Source organism: Elephantulus edwardii, unplaced genomic scaffold (genome assembly GCF_000299155.1).
Source record: "Elephantulus edwardii isolate Elephantulus edwardi_28Jun2011 unplaced genomic scaffold, EleEdw1.0 scaffold00077, whole genome shotgun sequence".
Lineage (NCBI taxonomy): Eukaryota > Metazoa > Chordata > Mammalia > Macroscelidea > Macroscelididae > Elephantulus > Elephantulus edwardii.
In genome coordinates this window covers 7,466,182-7,478,987 of record NW_006399827.1, presented here as the reverse complement: position 1 = coordinate 7,478,987, position 12,806 = coordinate 7,466,182, and the positions used below count along the sequence as shown (strand labels likewise).

The 12,806-nt window shown below is 42.3% G+C and overlaps 1 protein-coding gene across 2 annotated transcripts in view; it reads right to left on the bottom strand.

The window, feature by feature from the left end:
• CA10 (carbonic anhydrase X) overlaps positions 1-12,806 on the bottom strand; it is a 675,672-nt gene that overhangs the window by 121,808 nt on the left and 541,058 nt on the right. The window lies entirely within an intron of this gene.

The window sequence follows — 12,806 nt, the reverse complement described above, 5'->3', positions numbered from 1 at the left end:
CCCCCCCCACCCCCGCCAATTCCTGATTTTGTCCTGCTTCAGGCTTTCCTAGGTGACCATACTTCTTGGCGGTCTCTTCATCTTCCTCCCTCTCTGGATTTGATAGTTCGCTACATTCTCTTGACTCTCACCTCAGCACCTCTCTATAACTGATCGTAGAACTTTAGATTGCACGTGCGACCCTCCAGCTCACGCTGTTGGGCTGGCTGAGTGCTTGGAGCAAGGTCTCGAGCTAAAGGTTGCCTCTGACTGGGTCCTGAACTGAACTCTTTGGAGGCACTGATACTGAGTTCCTTGGGTTTTCATCCTGTTTATCTGGCTCCTTTGAGACCAGTCTTCTTTTCTGAGGAATTAGATGAGGACGCCATGTAACTCATGATACCTTCATCAGACAAGGTTTTCACATAGTTTCATCTACAGCATTAGCCATCACCTGTAATAACAGAATAGTCTCAACTGTTCATTCTCTCCCTCCTTCCCCACTGGCTTATTGAATGTGTGCTCCGTTGATACTGAGGGGCCTCTGTTGATCTTTCCCACTCCCCAGCGTCCAGTGGACTAGAATACTGTTTTTGCCAAAAGTCACAATGAAGAACTAGAACTTATCTCTTCACTGCAATGATTCACCTGTCTCTCCTTTCAGATTTTAAAGCTGTCTTGAAAGGCCACTGGAATGTCAGCTGGGAGGTGGTGCTGACCCCAAAGCAATGAGTTTGCATTTGAGAGATGCGACAAGCATCAAGATCATTTCAAAGGCCATGAAGCAAACACAAAACCAGAGGACTGAGGAAGAAACGGAAGTAAAACGAGGGAGTTCTGATGGCTTAGTGGGTAAAAAGTTGCACTGCCAACCCAAAGGCAGATAATTCGAAGCCACTAGCTGTTCCAAGGGAAAAAAGACTGGCATTCTCCTCTCATGTGATTTCCAGCCTCTGAAAATCTGCTGGAAGAGTTGATTCTGTCTGGACCACACGTCACAACAGCCAGGAATTAACTCTGTGCTGCCTAGTTCTTCCACTCCATGTCTAGAGCCTTCTGAATGCATGGCTGGGCTTTCAGTCATTTACTGAACCACTCTGTATTCAGCAGATGTTTACTGCGTGTGACAGTGTTGGAGGTCCCAGGCACAAAACCAAGCCTGGTCCCTGTCCTCGTGGAGCTCCCATTCTCCACTGAAGAGGCCACAGCTGGGACAGGGGATTGTGAGGGACTCTACCTGCAAGTCTACCATTTGACTTTGTGCTTTTACAATTAGAAGCAACCCCCTCCCCCATTCCTACCCTTTTCCCTAGACACCGAAATAACATTAATTTGTATTAATCAAAAAAAGCTGTGTAGCCAGGGTATGGTTTGTTGCACTTTAATTTAAAAATAAAGGCTTGACAACATTATGTATGATATCTAACGGTACATCTGCACTAGTAATTAACATTGCGGCAGTGTCATTTTATCTGTAATGCTAATTACTGTGTTTCCAATGAACTACTTTGGTGCACAGCGTGTTAGAAGAAGTTGAATTATGCAGACCAGGAAACAGAGTTGAATGGAGAAGCTGAAACTACAGGGGATATGCGGGTTGCTTCTCGCTGCCTCACACTTCTCTTTTCGGTTTATTTTAATTCACTGCAGAATGAGGTGAGAGATGTGTGTGTTGCCTGGTTTACAAATGAGGGGAGTCCGTGAGGTTGGCGAAGGCTCAGTGACTTGTCCACAAGCCACAGCTGGCTGACAGGCGGGCAGGTAGGCAGGCAGGCAGACAGACAGGCAGCAAACACAGGCCTTATGATTTCAAGTCCAGTGGTCTGCACTGGATGTGAAGAACTGCAAGGATCTCTGCTCAAGTAAAAATAAAATAAGATAAGCAGGGGATTTTCCTGTCTGTATTGGTGTGTGGATACAGGTCCTAGGCGTACAGTGGCAGTAGAGTCCTTGGTTCTGGAAACACAGTCACTGATGTTAACTGGCTCTGACTTAGTGATGTTCTATCAGGTTTCCAAGGTTGTCGGTGTTTATGGGAAGAGACTGGGAGGAGAGATTGCTTACTCATCTCCCAGGAAGTGTCTGGTGGATTTGAATTACTGACCTTTCGGTTAGCAGCCTGTACATTACACATGACATCACTAGGGCTCCTTTAAGAAAACAGAGGTCTGGAAATGGACACTCAGCTGCTGAAGCTCATCCTCCTGGAAGACCTGGAGGAAGCCCGAAGGTCAGGGAAGTCCCTTAGCTCCCTCACCTGCAGACACTGACACTGGTTCAGGGCTGACAGGAGCTACGTGCATTTAGTGAACACGTAACAGCTGCTTTACAGATATGCCTGCAAAGATTGTATATTAGTTCATATGACCCAAGGTATTTTGGTGACTGGAAAGGATACTAATGCAATACACTCTTTGGAAAGCAAAGTGTTAACTACAAATTGGTAAGTAAGCACAAGTGAGCCCTTGCTTGTTTACTGGATTATCCATCACTGGAGATGCGATGCTCAATTCTGAACCTGTTTCCTCTGTTTATCCTCACACCACAGCCAACATCAAGCACAGTTGTGGCATTTACATGCAGGCTATTCTGTTCATCTTGGACGGGAATTTATCAAATTGAATTCACACGTGGAGTGAAAAAGTGATGGCCTCCTACAAGCCCCCCCTGTCGTACCTACTTGGCTTCTCTGATACTTTGCTGCCTAGTGAGAAATGGCCCATCAGTGGGAGAGCTGGATGTGAGCAGAGGTATCTCTGGCTCTAAGCCTGTACTTTGAACCTCTGGCAATAACTAGACTGCACAGCTGATTACCTGACCATGCATTAGAACAGTGCTTTGTCTAAGAGTGGTTTGAAGTCAAGGGTGTTGGGAGTATTTGTCTTCAAATCTCGCTTGCCTTTACTATATAAATCCCTCATAGTCAGATAGTCAGATTCTTGTGCTGCTACCATTCACAGCAAGATCTCTCCCTCTCTCTCTCTCCCTAAACATTCACTTATAAGGTATGTGAGTTATGACAAACTGCATTTATGACCCGTTTTTGTTTTGTTTTGTAGGGGGAGGAGAGGTTTCCTCTCTCAGGTTAAGTGCCAAACCCGAAGACAGGATTCACAAAGATACTGCTAATAAAAAAGGAAGTACTCTCCGCTGCCCTTGATCTTGGGTCGTTGTGGGCGCCTGGGACGCAGAAATCATGACTTTACTGAACATGCTCCGCGACCACTGGGTTCATGTGCTCGTTCCTATAGGATTTTTGATTGGATGTTATCTAGACAGAAGGGATGACGAAAAGCTAACTGCCTTCCGCAACAAGAGTATGTTATATAAAAGAGAATTGAGAGACAATGAAGAAGTCACTTGGAAGTAAAGGCTGTGGCTGAATTATAAAATGTTTCTTAAATTGTGAGAAAAAGAAATTACTTTTATTATTTGAAAAAAAAAAAAAAAAAAAAAAGGAAGTACTAAGGAGGGAGTGTTGGTGGCTTGGTTTTCAAAGGAGCTGTGCTGCTACCTCAAAGATGACACTTCTTAGAGGTTTGAATCCACCAGCCGCTCCTTGGGATGAAGATAAACAGTCTCCTCCTGTGTAATTTACAGCCTCTCAATAATATGGTGGAGGGTCAGACTTGATGACAATGAGCATTTGAGACTAATAAAAATGAAAGAGAGAGGAAAAAAAAGATGACGTATTCAGCCATCTCGGAACCAATTTCCCGTAGAGAAGTCGGCAGAATAGAACCCTGTTGTAAGTTGGGGAACACCTGTGTACACATCTCCACCAGCTTACTTGCCAGTTTGTCATTCTGTGGTAGTGAACATGTCACTGTGATGCTGAAAGTCATGCTACTGGTATTTCACATACACAACGGTCAACCAAGATGGACAGGTTTCAGCAGAGTTTCTAGATGAAGACTAGGATGAGAGTCCAGGCGACTACTGAAAATTAGCCACAGAAACCATGTGGGTCACAACAGAGTATCGTCTGATACAGTGCTGGAAAGATGAGCTTCATAGGTTGCGAGACACTCAACATGAAGGCGAGAGAGATGCTTCCTTAAATAGAGCCAACCTTAGTGATGTGGTTGGAGTTAATGCCATTGGGACCCTGACTTGCTGATGTGGGGAGATTTATAATAAGAAGTACCAGCACCACACACTCACTAGCAATTAGAATGCAGAGTGTGTGGAGTAGAGAGCCAAGAGGAAGGAGGAAATCCCTCAAGGAAGTGGTTTCATCAGCATACCAAAGCTCACAGGGATGGCGCAGAACCAGGCAACTCTGCATTCTGTTATTCACAACGGCTCCCTCTTCATGGAAACTAATGACAAGAGCATTGGTGTTGTTTTTAGGGACAGGTGTCTGAAAGAGACTTTGTCTGTGTACAACAGAATGAAAACACCAATCTTCTGTCATCTTCCAATTTGTGGCTAAGTTTGAGCCCATTGGTGCAGTCACGGTGCCAATCCATCTCACTGAGAGTCTTCCTCTTTTTTCCCTCTGATTCTTTGCTTTACAGAACATGATGCTCTTCTCCAGGGATCCAAAGTGAGGGAGACAGTCTCACCATCCTTACTTTCCCCAGGAGCATTTATGTCTGTACTTTTCCCAAGACAAGAGTTTTTTCATTTTTCTGGCAGTCAACTCCTTCTTGGTCTTCCCTATTTTACACTGACCAGATTTTGTTATGCATCTGAGGTGAGTGAAAACGGTATGGCTGCTTGTGGTTATTATGTGCCGTTGAGTAACCTGAAACTCATAGTGACCCTGGGGACCATGACTCTGAACTCTGACCTATCCTGAGCCAATCTCACTGTCTCGAACGCACCTACCCCCATTATCCCAGGCACTGTGTAAATCCAGCTCATCCGAAGTCTTCCTCTTCTGCACTGTCCCTCCATCCTCCCAAGAATGATGTCTTTCTCCAAGGACTGGTCCCTCCTGGCAACATGCCCAAAATATGTCAGATGGAGCTTCAGAATCCTTGTCTCTGGAGAGCAAGTTGGTTTACCCTCTCCAGAACAGACCTTTATGTTCTCTTGATAGTCCATGTTCAAGATTCTTCTCTATCACCACATCTCAAAGGCACCAGTTCTTCTGTCGTCCCTATTCACTGCCTAGCTCTCTGATTTGCATCAGAGTATGGCTTAGCTCAGGCATATTTTAGTCATCAGTGTGACAGACTTTATTGTTAGCACCATAGAGATAGATGCCTTTTGTGGCTGACTTTCCCAGCGCAGTGCACTGGTTGATTAACTGCTGCTTTCTTGGGCACTGATGATAGATCCAAGTCAAATGAAATTCTTGACGACTTAAATTTCCTCACCATTTATGATGATGTCGCTCACTGGTCCAGTTGAGGAGGTTTCTGTTTTCCTTATATTAGGAGTAACCTATACTGAATAGTCTTTGATCTTCTTCAGGAAGTGCCTCAAATCTTCTTCACTGTCAGCAAGCAAGGTGTAGCATATACACAAGTACGAATCACCTGTTGTTGCTAAGTCTTCCTCCAATACTCATGAGGCGTTCTTCACAGACTCCAGCTTCTCAGCCTAGAGAATTAGCATGGTGAAAAGACAGTCCCCTCATGCACACCTTTTCTGATTTAAACAAAACCATATAAACAATATTTTCTAAATCACCTAATTTAAAAAGCGACCTGAATGTCGTCTTCGGTGAAGTGCCTGTTCATATCCTGTGCCCATTTTTCTATTGGATTCTCTACCTTTATCTTGTTGTAGTGCTCAAGTATTTCATAAATTCTGGATATAAGTCCCTTATCTGATATGTTATTACCAAATACTTTTTCCCAGTCAGTGGCCTCTCTTTTTACCCTGTTGGAGAAGTTTTTGGATGTGCATAGGCATTTGAGTCTTAGAAGATTCCATTCATCTACGTTATCTTCTCCTGGTTGTAGGTTTTCCAGGATACTGGGAAGACTGTTTATGTTGTGGATTAGGACTTCTAGTGTTGTTCCGACATTCAGATGGCTAACAAGCACATGAAGAAATGCTCAAAATCCCTAGCCCTAAGAGAGATGCAAATTAAAACAACTATAAGATATCATCTCACCCCAGTCAATATAGCAAAATTTAACAGAACAGCAAGCAATAAATGCTGGTGAGGTTGTGGAGAAACTGGAACCCTGATTCCCTGTTGGTGGGAGTGTAAAATGGTGCAACCCCTGTGGAAAGTGGTGTGGTGCTTTCTCAAAAAGTTGCAAATAGAGATACCATTTGACCCCGCAATACCACTACTGGGAATATACCCAGAAGAGACCATAACTGACACCCAAGCAGATATATGCACACCCATGTTTATTGCAGCTTTGTTCACAATAGCAAGGAGTTGGAAACAACCTAAGTGCCCATCAACAAACGAATGGCTATAGAAGCTGTGGTATATTCGCACAATGGAATACTATGTTGCATTAAAAAACAAGGAACGCATGCAATATTACTCAAAATGGTTGACTCTGGAGAACATTATGCTGAGTGAAATGTCCCAGTCACAAAGGGACAAATATTGCATGGTGCCACCATTGTAGAATGGGACTGTCCTTGGGGTTGGGGAGAGACTGAGTAAGATGGGTTCAATAATGTATGCTGCTCTGAAACAGAGAGGGGAGAGAACTGTTTAAAAGAGATATATGATTAGGTATTTCGGTCATGACAGGAGCCTAGAGCGATGGCTACATGTTGGAGTGGACCTGGGGGAGGGTTTGTAAAATAATGAAAGAATCTTTTCTTTTTCTTTTCCAAGAGGGTAATGTCTGGTGAGGGGGAGCCTTGGGAGGAGACAAATCTACAACAATGAATGAATGGAAATCCAAAGCCTCTGTAAATTTTCACTGAAGTTAATAACAAATTTAAATTAAAAAAAATTAAGTTAGAGTAAGGATGGCAATGGAACCACCTTACCTCTGTAACTTGATTTGTGCCACTATTAGAACCTCTACTCAGAATATTATTGCTTTTCAATTTTTGACTCATGCACTTTTAACTTGTTAGTTAAATTTGTATCTTCTAGGCTGCAACACTTCCATGATACATCTTCAAAGATATGAACATGTACGGCTAAGCACAATTGATAACAGTGCATCTAAATTCCCAAATCAATCTCCATAATAGTCTATGTGTTTCCTACTGCCAAAGGGGCCCTTTAGAGTAGTGAGAGAAGACCTTCACCCTGAAACCCACAGCGTCCCTTTTCAGCAGGAAGTAGCTAAGAGAATATGCCATCCCCTTTTCCTTATGAGTCAGGGTGAAGTCTCTCTCAGGGAGGAGTGATAGGGAATGGCAAGGGACACACTGACAAAGGAGATTAATCAGAACTGGCTTTGACAAGCACTGTGGCAATTGGACAGTTAAAACAGACATTGGGGGGGAAGAAGAACGAACTGGGGATGAGGGTGGAGAAAACAGTGCAACAATGAATGAATGAAAATCCGAAATCTCTGTAAATGTTCATTAAAACTAATAAAATTTAATAAAAAAAATAAAAAGCGACCTGAATTAAAAATGTTGTTCAAGTTGAGTCCTACATGGGAAGAGCCAGCCTGAAATAATGCAAGAGTTTGAACTATAGAAGCATTTCAAAGACACAGCTGAACTTATCTTTTCAAAAGATGTGAGCATAATGAGGTAAATTCACCACTGGGTTTGAAGCAGGACCTCAGAGACTGTTCTAGCATAAGCCCTTCGTGGTTTATAAGTCTTGGTTGTCATCTAACTTTATAATTCTAGATGGGGGAAAATAATTGCAGATGGTACAACATTTTTTAAGGAGCCAATTCACCCCACGAGATATTTTGGATTAATGGAAATGGTGCTTACAGGGAGGATGCTTACTGCAGAAGGCTAAGCTCAAGTAAACCTTCGCTTTCAAAATTCCGAGAGATTCAATGAGGAGTCGCTCGGCTGGTGTGATTCAGAGTTTATGTGAGGTTTCGATTATATTCTCTCTCGAGGAAGTCTCGCCCAAATTTCCTCTAATACACTCGGAAATAATTCCCTGAAGTTTAAATGGAACTACAGCACTACAAAAGCAGTAGCTGAGAGGAAATAGAAGCCCATTTGTGTGAACGAGGGGATGGTTGGCTGGCTTGTGCTGGAGTTACTTACATCTGCTGTGCAGTGAGATAGGGGAGAGAGGGTGGAGGGCGTCTTCAAACTTTGAAGCAGAACTGTGTACTGTAAACCTTGCCACCTTTTAGATTAGGAAATTAGGGACAGATTCAGTGGGACAAGTGAAGGAAGTGAGGTCATCAGGCCTTCAAAAGGTGGCCTTTATCCCTCAAAGCACATGGTCTCTCAACTGCCAGAGAGTCACTTCAAAGCCACCACACACAGCCCACGCTCTGGTTCTCAGTCATCCTGTAAGTTTCCAAAATTTAATAATAGTCTTTTTTGTAATTTAAATACAATTTTTTATTTGATAATAGTTTACTTACAAAGTTCATATACACTGTTTTTCATACCGATATTTCCCATTTCCTTCAACCCCCTTCACCCATCAAATTGTGCGACCCTATGATTAATACCCTCACCATCACCCCTCTGTTCCCTGCCTCCCTTGGATCCTCATACACATTCTACAATCATGGTCTTAACAGTATTTGTCATTAAGGAACTAAGTGAGCTCACTTAGCATAATGCTCTCCATTTCCTCGCAACTTAGGTAGTTGTTGTTGTTGTTGATTGCCTTTGAGTCGAGCATGACTCATAGTGACCCTATGAACAAAACGCCTGAAGCCCCTCTACAACTATTGACATTTATCAAAGTTCATAGAGTTTCTGGAGACATGTTGTTTAGGAAGTGGATGCCACTCCTGCTTCCAAAAGTTAGGTAGTGATTTACAAAATTATTGCTCCTGCATGCAGCGTAATATTCCATCATGTGAATGTACCATGATTTCTTAATCCATCCCAGTGTGAACTAGATTGTTATTAGAGGATACAATTGATGAATGGAATCTTCTCAAAATTAAATCCCTGTGTGCACCAAAACCTTTTCCCAACAGAGTGGGAAAATAAAAAAGCTACTGACTGGAAAAAACATTTGACAATACCATTTCAGACAAGGGTCTCATATCAAAAGTCTCCAGACTCCTACAGGGCCTCCACACAAAAAAGACTGATAACCCAATTGCAAAAAGGGCAAAAGACATGGCATACTGGTGGTTTTCATTAAGATTATTTTCCATCTAGAGTTGGTCCACAGGCTCTGTTCACTTGTAACTGCAGAACGCTAGCATTCTTGTCTTTATGCCATAGTCCCATTCAGGTGATTGTCTTATAAGAGTTTGAGTAAACACTGGACTGATGAATGTAATCAAGTCCCAATAGAGCAGAGACTGAGGATCCTCTAGGCCTGCTTGCTGTTCCATAGACATTATCTCCACTATTTCCATGTGGGGAAGGTATTCTTATTCCCATTTTACATAGGAGGGAACTGAAGCTCAAAGTTGTTAAATTTGGGCCCAAGAGTTAGTATTTGGCAGAGCTATAAATCCAGTCCAAATCTGTTTAATCCTAAACTTTACAACTCTTATAAAAGAAGACCAAGTTTGGCCAGAAGAGCATAGGAGAAACCATATAAGTGATAACTCTTTTTTAGAGCCAGGGATCAACTCTTGAAGCCAAAATATGATGTCCACATGGATGAGCTGAATTGGGTTTAATATCTAAACTTACAGGAATACTTGGGAGCCAGGGAAGAAGGACTCCACCGTAGACCATACAGAGATCTGGTAGATGGTATTTCTACATTCATATTATTATGCACTGTAACTACATTTATGTATCTAGCAGAGCCAACACAGGGAAATGCTTGATCAATTTATTAATTCTATCCAAACATCCTGAGGGAATGAACTGATGGTTCTTCGGCCTTGGGTGGCATCAAGGTCAGTTGGCATAACAGTTTACAAAGACAGTGGTCTATATTCGCTCTGGTGAATTGTGATTGAGGCCTTAAAAGCTTGTGAGCAGTTGTCAAAGGTGTCACTATAAAGGTCTCTTCCTGTCTAGAACAAAGAAGGAAGAAAAGCAAAGACCTGCCAAAACAATTAGTCCAAAGGATGAATGGACCACCCAAATCTCAATTCCCATGACCTTCAGACTGGAAGAAAGAGATGGTGCCATGACTGCTGACTATTCCAAATGGGATTATAGTCGAAGATCCCGGACAGAGTAGGAGGAAATGTGGAACAATCTCAAATAATACAAAAATGACCAAGATTATTGACTTAATAGAGACTGGTGGATCCTTGAGACTACGGTCCTTAGGTGACCTTCAAATATGGAACAAGACTCACTTCTGTGACTCAACTTTGAGCCAAATAAAAGATAGAGCTATGAGGTGACCAATGCCACTATGGAGACTCTCACACCACTGAATGACCATGTAAGGTCAAAGGTCAAAAGGGTGGCATTTGCCCAAGGATAAAGAAAGTCAGGAATAGGGTGGGATAGGGTGGGATAGAAGAATTACTGGAAAGCAGAACTACAGGGAGGAAGTTAAAAAAAATAAGAAAAAAGATTCCTTTGTGGACACTGTAATTACTATTATAAAGCTCACTGTCTATTAGGGACCTCTGGGACCTAGAGGTAAGGAATTGTGCTGAAACCCCAAAAGCATCCACCAGCTGCTCTGCAGGAGGAAGACGGTTAATCTCCTCCTGTGCATTTACCACCTCTGAAAACCTGCTGGCGGGTCAGCTACAGGTCCACCCGGCTCAACAGCACACTACAACAAGCGAGTCCTGGTGGCACAGTGTGTAACGCATTCATCATAAAGCTGGCAGTATGAATCCGTTGAGCACTCCAGGGGAGAAAGAGGGGCCCTGGAGATTTACAGCTGCCGAAATCTGACGGAGGGTTACTATGAATCAGAACCAACTTGACAGCAGGTAGGAAACAAAGATCGCAGCAGTAATTCTAGCCCCTGTCTGTTGGGAGTTAAGACACAGGTCACATCCCTGCTTCAAGTAGCTGAGTGGCCACGCCCATGATCTTGCAAGGGGTTAGCCTGACAGGTTAGTGAAGTATGTCCGACAACCGTGCCATATAAATCAGATCTCTCTTCTTTGCAACTGAAGTTCCCCGTTATATGTCTCTGACCGTGCTGCTGAGGTGTGTAATAGGTCTTTTTGAGATGTAATTAGTGAGTCTCAGAGATTTAAGAACACTGCTTAGTCTTGCATCCTGCAATCACTCTAGATGAACAAGACTAAATGCAAAAAGCTGGTGGCGGCGTTACTCTGGAGGAATTATTGAAAGGGAAAAGGACCAGATAGAAACAAGTGGCGTCAAATTATCAACTTTACCACAACATAGAGTATCTGTAGATTGATGAAATGACGATCTCTCTCTCTCTCTCACACACACACACAGATAGATACATATACATATACATATACATATACATATACATATACATATACATATACATATACATATACATATACATATACATAAATACACACACACATAGTGGACTCCTAGAGCTAAAAGAACGTCAGAGATCAATAAGTAAACCATATATTAGACAGAAGAGGAAACAGGACTGCATAACCAGTAAGTGGCAGATCCACACCCAGACACCAACCTACAAACTCTTTCCTTTCCCTTTATTTTTTTTTCTACAATAAAATTACTTTTTGCTGAAAACATATAAGCACACTGTCTCCGAAGTAGAAACACTGGAACACTGACGGTGTGCATACATGACTATTATCATTCATAAAAAATTGAGAACTGTAGCCTGGCATCTGGATATACTATTTCATAATGCCATCCAGCTGGATCCTGGGTTCTTCTCAGTGTCTGTCCAGATGTCTGTCTTATTTTATGTAGATTCCACAGTAATGAAGATAAATGGAAGGGATTATGAAGAGAGGAGAGTTAAAAGGGGTGGGCATTTTAGAAATAGGCTTTTTGCAGTAAAAACTTTGGAAGAAAGCAGAAGATAAATATTTATGGCCCTTAGAATAAGTGTGTTAAGAAGGAAGTGGCTGCAATGCAGATAAGGAAAGATGAAATGAGACCAGATTGACCTGCTTGGGGTTATCATGGCCAGAGGTATGTAGAAGGGTTGAAGAAGGATTCTTGAGATTTCATTGTCTCCACACCCTGTAGGGAAGAGAGATTCTTCTTTAGAAACACTTAATTCACTCCAAGCTAATATTCATCCAAGCTAATATGCTTCTCTGCTTTGGTGGCCTTGTGGTAAGAAGCTGTGCTGCAATCACAAAGGCACTAGGTTCTAATCCACCAGTTGCTTCATGGGAGAAGGATGTGCAGTCTCGTCCTGTGCAATTTACTGCCTCTGAAGACCTGCTGGCGGGTCACCTATGGGTTGGTTCTGACTGATGGCACACAACAACAATAACACCATGTGAACAGATTAGGGTTTGGAAGTTAGTGGGGAGAAACCAGATGAACTGAACACACATATTGTTTATTATCCCGTTAATCTTACTATATTATTAAAACACAAATAGAATTTATTTTTTTATGATTGTAATGTTGATTTTTTTTTAATAATGGGTGATTTCTTTGCAAGAAATAATGACAATGATTAGTGCAGGTGGTAAAGATGACAAAAAGAAAACTGAAGAATGGATGTGGAAGATGTTGACTGGTTCATAAAAGCATAAGCTCGATGAAATGAAAATGTTCCTCATCTCCTATCTTCTCCAAAGAGGCAGTGGGCTGAGGGTCAACATCAAGTTGAACATGTTTTTGCCACACTTGTTGGAACTGAAGTTCTTCACCTAGATCCTATACTTAGCCTTCACCTAAGTCATCATGTCCCGTTAGGC